The 8293-nt window shown below is 36.1% G+C and overlaps 1 non-coding gene across 1 annotated transcript; it reads left to right on the top strand.

Annotated features, from left to right (window-relative positions):
- Positions 1 to 841: 841 nt before the first annotated feature.
- On the top strand, positions 842 to 947 carry LOC128281428 (small nucleolar RNA R71). The gene has a single exon (XR_008271637.1). It is a non-coding gene; the product is annotated as a small nucleolar RNA R71 (small nucleolar RNA).
- The last annotated feature ends 7346 nt before the right edge of the window (positions 948 to 8293 follow it).

The raw sequence follows: 8293 nt of genomic DNA, 5'->3' as shown, positions 1-8293 counted from the left end.
ACTTACCGATTTTCACTTACTGCGGTCCACCTCATCCTTACCTTTACTTACCATAATTCCTTGCCTCGATTCTGGTTCAGGTTCAACTAACCCTTCTTTTTCTCGAGCGGCAATCGCATTGAGTTGTTCCCTTGGGTTAGATTCAGTGTTACTTGGCAAGCTACCTTGTGGTCGTTCAAAAATTAATTTGGAAAGTTGGCCTATCTGAGTTTCGAGCCCTTGGATTGATGCTTGTTGATTCTTAAGTGCTGTTTTGGTATTCTGAAAAAGAGTCTTTGACACCGAGATAAATTTCGTTAGCATCTCCTCAAGGTTCGGCTTCTTTTCCTGCTGGTAAGGTGGTTGTTGAAAACCTGGGGGATGTTGCGGCCTTTGACTTCCTTGACCGCCCCATGAGAAGTTGGGATAGTTCCTCCAATCTGCATTATAAGTGTTACTGTATAGGTTATTTTGAGGTATAGAATTATTGTTACCCATATATTGAACTTGTTCCTCCTCGATGCTAAGGTTGAAGGATTGATATTCTGTGTGTACTCCTCCTCCATTTGAATCGTACCTCATCACGGGATGTACCTGAGTAGAACCACAAAATCTGTCAATCTTTTTATTTAAAAGTTCTACCTGGTTAGACAGCATAGTAACCGCTTTGAGGTTGAAAACACCAGCTGCTTTTGTTGGCTTTGTTCTCATGACTTGCCACTGATAGTTATTCAGGGACATCTCTTCAATAAATTCGTAAGCCTCTTCAGGTGTTTTGTTATTCAAAGTTCCACCGGTTGCAGCGTTGATAAGTTGCCTTATTAAGGGGTTGTAAAACGTCTAAACCTGTAGCCATAGAGGTAACCCATGGTGAGGGCACCTTCTCAATAGATCGTTGAATCTCTCCCATGCATCATAGAGTGTTTTTAGATCCATTGCAGATCAGCAGAGATATCATTCCTCAACTTAGCCATTTTAGCCTGCGAAAAATATTTAAGAAAGAATTTTTCGGTCATTTGCTCCCAAGTAGTGATTGACCCTCGTGGTAACGAGTTCAACCACTGTTTAGCTTTGTTCATCAACGAAAAGGGAAACAAACGAAGGCGAATGGCATCATTAAAAATTCCATTGATCTTAAAAGTGTTGTAAAACTCCAGAAAATTCGCCAAATGACTGTTTGGAACCTCGTCCTGCAAACCATCGAAATGAACAAATTGTTGTATCATTTGAATTGTGTTAGGTTTCAGTTCAAAATTATTTGCAGCAATAGCAGGTCTAGCTATACTCGATTCGGCTCCTGTTAAAGTAGGTTTAGCATAATCATACATAGTACGAGGAGTAGGATTCTGGTTTATTGGATCCGCAGCAACCACAGGAGGAAACTAATTATTCTGATTTTCAGCCATCTCTTCGGTGTATTATGGATACCTTCCTCTTGTCCTTCTTCTATGTTTCTTAGGTTTTTCCTTATTTCTCTTCAGTTTCTGTAAACTGTGCTTTCAATCTCACTGTCAAAAAGTAATGGTCCTGACGGGTTTCTTCCAGTCATAAACTATAAAAACCTGCCAGAAGGAAAAAGAAAATTTAGTAACAAAAATCAAAATAAAAATTTAAATTGCAATAAAATAAATGGCTAAAGTAATAAAAATTAAGTGTTCCTAATATCTTAGTTCCTCCGGCATCGGCACCAAAAACTTGATGTGATGTCTCGTGATAAGTTTTATATTTATGATTGATCATACTTGAAAACTAACTATTATCACGATGAAGGCAAGAGCACCTATCGAACAGTAGTATAGTTTATAGCAAGACCGGAATGTCGAACCCACAGGAACTAAAAGTACTAGTATTAACCCTCTTTTTATTATCTAGCCTAAAACTAAAGGGATTTGTTTTATCTAAATTAATTAACTAAACTAAGAATGCACAGGAAGAAAATTGGGGAAATACTTTTGGGAAAAACTGATTGATTTGGAAAATACCCAAGGGAAATTCCACTTAAACTTCACTTTTTATTTGACTCTGAATCAGACGATTTATTCACTTGACTTGATCCGTAGAAATCCCTAAGTTATATTATTATCTCTCTCGAGACTAACAATGTCTAACCCTAGGTTGATTAATTGAAATCTATTTCTAATTAAAACCCCTAGTGTTGCATTAACTCAATCTATGGATTCTCTTATTAGGTTTCACCCTAATCCGGCAAAATTATGTCGCCCTATGTCTAGTGGTGCAATGAAATCCGCTTAATTATGCTAGATCTACTCTTAGACAGGGACTTATGCTCCTCTAAATAAGCACATCAATACTTGAATCAATATCCTGGAATATTAAAGCAAGAATTAAGAACTCATAATTAAGAACAAGTCAAATATTTATGATATAATTCAAAAAATAATAACAAGATCTGTGTTAGGTCTCATTCTCTTTAGGTATTTAGGGGTTTAGTTTATAAGTGTAAAAGAAAACATCTAGGAAGAATAATGATAACAAAACATAAAGAAAACCCAAAAACTCCTGAAGGAAATTGAAGGGAGATCTTCAGTCTTGAAGGATAATCCGGCTTCTGAGATGGATCAATCAGCTTTCTTTGAGTAATTCCTTTCCTTCTACTCTGTGTGTCTTTTCTAAGTACCTCCTGGGGTGTTTATATAGGCTTTAGAATGCTTCAAAGCCCTCAAGAGTGGCCTTTTCCGAATAGAACTAGATTTGGGCTCGACAGGGACACGTCCGTGTGACACGCCCGTGTTGGGTGGCTTAGGCCGTGTTTAGAGTCTGTTAAATAGACACGGTCGTGTGGTCTACCCGTGTGAGGAAGTCCAGGCCGTGTTGATTTCCCACATTGACCTATTTTCTCTGTTTTGGGCCCGTTTCTCATTCTTTTTACTATCCTATTCTCACCTAAGTATAAGACATGAAATTAAAGGATTAGGAGCATCAAATTCCTCAAATTTAATGATAATTCATCCAAACATGTGCTTAAGCATGGGATAAAATATGTATAAATTATGCCTTATCAACCCCTTATTTGAAAGCTCATGCTTCACGAGTCTCAAAAATGAAAATTTTTTCAAGAAAACTCATTAAAATCACTTACTTGTGAGAGGAATAAGTTGCTGCAAATTTTGAAGTTCAAAACCCTTAGCAATGGCTGAAAAAATCTGTGGAATGAAGAGAGAATGAAAGAAAAAGATGATAGCTAGGCTTAGGTATTATTATAATACACCTTATGTCATCAAATTTCACCTAATGTTTACTTTTCAACATTTCCATCTACTATGGCTGCCCATCACCTAATTAATGGCCCAATTTCACTTTAAAAGCCCCCAATTTATGAAACATGTCAATTTGGCACCTTTAGTTATCAATTTAAGACTTTTGCACTTTATGCGATTTAGTGATTTTTTCTCATTTGGGCTTACAAACGTTAAAATTAGCTCACCAAATTTTTCATGCACTATTATAAACATGCTATGACTCTATTTTAATAATAAAATAATTTCTCTGACTTCGGATTTGTGGTCTCAAGACCACTATTCTAACTAGCCCACAAAATCAAGCTGTTACACGATGAGCAAGTTACCTTCAGTGTTTTCGAGTCTGTTCATCACAAGGATAAAATAGAGTGCCATATTATCTATGTGCTAGATGATTTAATTGAGGAAGAATTTAACAACCAAAGCACAGTCCTTGCTAAAGAGATTGCAGTGACACTTGAGGCAAAATCCTTAGACAATTGTGGCAGCACAATTGAAGCTAGTAATGTTGAAATCAAACACAGATGGAAAAATTGAATCCTTAGACTTGACCAACAAAAAAATCAAATTTTCAAACCATCGATTGAAGAGGCTCCTACTTTGGAATTAAAACCACTACCTCCTCATTTCAAATACATTTTTTAGGTGATCACAATACTCTTCCCGTTATTGTCTCCGCAACATTGGATGAAACACAAGAAAAGAGATTGAATCATATTCGTAAGCATCACAAATGAGCTATTGCCTGGAATATTGTGAATATTCAAGGTATTAGTCCTTTTTTCATGCACAAAATCAAGTTAGAAGATGAAGGCAAGCAATCGATTGAACTGCAACGATGGTTAAATGAGAAGATGAAAGAAGTTGTCAAGAAGGAAATCATAAAATAGCTTGATGCATGAATTATTTACCCGATTTCTAATAGCAAGTGGGTGAGTCCAGTGTTTCGATCACTTGTGTAGTACTAAGTGCAGGCTACTACGTGTATCAGATGGTTAGGTCATGTGTGTAGTACTAAGTGAGGCTACAACGTGTACCAGATTGATAGGTCACATGTGTAATACTAAGTGCAGGCTACTATGCGCATCACAGTGGTTCACAATGATAAGAAAGAATTAATACCTATACGCATCTCAACAGGATGGTGAGTTTGTATGGATTATCGCAAATTGAATGTAGCCACAAAGAAGAATCATTTTCCACTTCCCTTCATTGACCAAATGTTAGATCAGCTACTGGAAAAGCTTCTTATTGCTTCCTAGATGGCTATTCTGGGTACAACCAAATTGCTACTTCATCGGAGGATCAGGAGAAAATAACTTTCACCTGCCCCTTTGGTACTTTTGCTTTTAGTCATATGCCTTTCGGTCTTTGTAATGCACCAGCCACATTTCAAAGGTGTATGATGGCAAAATTCTCATATATGATCGATGACTCTTTAGAGGTTTTTATGGATGCCTTCTCAGTTTATGGGAATGATTTTGATCATAGCGCTGACAATTTGGATAAAGTAATAAAGCGATGTGAGGGCACTCATCTTGTTTTGAATTGAGAAAAATGTCATTTTATAGCAACTGAAGGTATTGTGTTGGGCCATCGCATCTCTAATAAGGATATTCAAGTAGATAAAGATAAGGTGGAAATCATTGAGAAATTACCCCCACCAAAAAATGTGAAAGGTATTCTTAGCTTTCTTGAACATGCAGGATTTTACCGGCAGTTTATTAGGGATTTTTCAAAAATTACGAAACCATTGTGTTCATTGTTGGAACAGAATAAAAAATTCCTCTTTAATGAGGCATGTCTCGTAACACCCCTAACCCGTAACTGACATCGGATTAAGGTTACGAGGCATTACCAGACAGACAGAACATTTTGGACTAATTCAGGATCACAGATATTATTTAACATCATTTCATAAGCAATCGTCTCTAAATATAGTCTACGAGACCTAAAACATACCTTTAAGGAAAGGTTGAAACTAAACCGAACCTATTCAGAATTTTTAAAACTTAACCAATTCTTTCAAACTGTTAAAGTCACACGCTCGTGCGACTAGGCCGTGTGTCACACACGGGCACTAAACACACCCATGTGAACCAGCCGTGCCAAAAATAGGCCCTATACTGACTTTTTCACATGGCCAAAAGGCACGCCCATGTACTATGGCCGTGTGACACTTAGCTAGCTACTGACTTTAGCCCATGGCCATATGACACGCTCGTGTGTCAAAACCGTGTGATTCTTAAGAGAATACTGCTTTTCTTACACGGCCACAAGGCACGCCCGTGTACCCTGACCATGTGACACAATGCAAGCTTGGTTTAAGCCAATTTGCCACTTTTCTTGGGGCGAAACCTTCAAGCAGTAATATAAAACATTAATACCAAAATTTCCAACCAATTTCATGCTTAGAAAAAAATGACCAAAACACATTAGAACTTAGCACATTACAAACATACACCAAAACCATACACAAACTTGTCATTTGTTAGCCAACTCTCATGGCGTAATATATACACATCAAAACTTATACATAGACCTTCTAGCCTATACATGCCATACTTTAAAATATATACACTTTCAAAAGTACCAAAATGAGATCGATCGTGTGGTGATGATCCTCAACTATCCCCGAGCCTTCAGTAGCTACGATAACTGTAAAACAGATAGTAAACACACAGAGTAAGCTACAAAGAGCTTAGTAAGCTGAATACAATTAGTCTAATTACTAAAGCATATATGTACCATTCAATCATATAGATTCATAACCATTTCATAAAATAATTCATACTTAACCATACACCATTGTTTGCATATATGTCATGCTTCATTTCAAATTCCATACATATTTCATAGAGACAGAGTTTTTCATATTCAGAAATTTAGTATGATACAAACGTACCTGCATAGGTTATACATTTCATATATTCATATTTCGTACGCTATCATCAGACGGTTTAGAAATGATACAGATGTTCATAACCAAGTACAATGCCAGCGTCCCGGATGTGGTCTTACATGTAATTCAATATCGATGCCTCTATCCCAGATAGGGTCTTACACAAAATTAGATACAATGCCAATGTCCCAAACATGGTCTTATACGTAAATCTCAATCGAGGCCTGTGTCCCAGACACGGTCTTACACGATGTCTCAGACAGATGTCAACTTTTCTTAGAAACATACAGAGCTTTTCAGATACTATCATATTATCAGAATTTATTCAAAATCCATTTATCAGGCTCTCAAGGCCATCCAATACAGATTACAGTTTATATGTACAGAATTCATTTCAATTAACACGTAATTGTAATTTGACTTACCTCGAATGGATTTCGGATAAAACAAGTCGTCTATTCAACTATTTTGGACTTCCCTCGATGTAAGTCTGATTTTTTTTGTTCTTGATCTAATACAATACAAATTAAACCATTCATCCATTCAATCATTCATTTCATTCAATTTAATCCATATACACATATTTAGGACACTTTACATTTTAGCCATTACATTTTCACACTTTGACAATTTAGTCCATTTTTCACAAAATCACCAATATGCAAAATTCACCAAGACTATAGCTTGGCCGAATATACATGGCTTCTATACAAGCCCAAATAACATATTTAATTCATAATTTAGTCTTTCAAAACCCCATTTTCACAAATTAGTCCAAATGACTCTATTACATCAAAACTCAAAGACAAAACTTATAATCCATCTACCAAGCCTTCATAATTTATCCAAAAACATCACAAAACTCATGATATCAACAATGGAATCTCATGAAATCTTTAACAGAAACAAAAATTTAGACATGGGCTTTAAAGAACACGAAACAACGATCACAGAAATGTAGAAATTATCAAAAAGGGTCAAAAATTCATACCTTAATCAAGATGAACAAGGGCCGAACCCTAAATAAGCTTATATCTTTCTTTTTCCTTTGGTTTTTCGGCAAGAACAACCTATTATGGACACATTTCATGTTTATTTTTATTTAATATATCATTTATACACTTTTTACCATTTTAACCTTGTTAATAAAACATTAATTTCCATCTACTAATGTCCATAATTGTCCATACCATATAACAATGGTCTAATTGCATCTTAAAGACCTCATATTTAACAAGACAAATCAATTAGGCACTTAAAAAAATAGAAGGCTACTTTTTTGCATTCACTGCGATTATGTCCTTTTTCATAATTAAGCACAGAAACAAACAAATTAAATCACAAAAATTTCACTGATATAAATTCACATATCGCAGACACATAAAATAATATTAAAATATTTTTTAGACTTAGATTTGTGGTCCCGAAACCACTATTCCGACTAGGGTCAAAACTAGACTGTTACATGTCTGGATGCCTTTATTCAGTTAAAGAAGCAGCTGGTTAATGCACCTATTGTCATTGCACCTAGTTGGTCTCAACCTTTCGAAGTTATGTGCAATACAAGTGACTTCACATGGGTGCAGTGTTAGGACAACGCAAGGGAAAAATATTTCACACCATTTATTATGCTAGCAGAACTCTTACAGACACTCAATTCAATTATATCACCACAGAGAAAGAATTGCATGCCGTAGTCTTTGCTTTCGACAAGTTTCACTCTTATCTTGTCGGTACAAAAGTTACGGTATTCACTGATCACTCTGCGTTGTGATATCTCTTTGCAAAAAAAGATGCCAAACCAAGAATGATACGATAGATATTATTATTGCAAGAATTTGACATTCAGATAAAAGGCTGAAAGGGGTCAGAAAATCAAGTTGCCGATCAGTTTTCTAGATTGGAAATTGGCAGCGAAGACGGGAAAATACTTTAAATTGTCGACACATTCCCAAATGAGATGTTATTCGCTGTCGATGCAACTCATTGGTATACAGATTTGGTTAATTACTTGGTGTGGAAAAAGCTCCCATTGAGTATCAAGGGCCATAAAAAAGAAAGATTTCTTCGTGATGTAGTGCAATACCATTGGAATGAGCCGTATTTATTCAAGGTATGTAACACCCCAAACCTGGCCTGGACGTTATAACCG

The sequence above is a fragment of the Gossypium arboreum genome, chromosome 1 (assembly GCF_025698485.1).
Source record: "Gossypium arboreum isolate Shixiya-1 chromosome 1, ASM2569848v2, whole genome shotgun sequence".
In the NCBI taxonomy this organism is placed as follows: domain Eukaryota; kingdom Viridiplantae; phylum Streptophyta; class Magnoliopsida; order Malvales; family Malvaceae; genus Gossypium; species Gossypium arboreum.
Note: the sequence above shows the minus strand (reverse complement) of the source record. Positions and strands in the feature narration are given on the sequence as shown.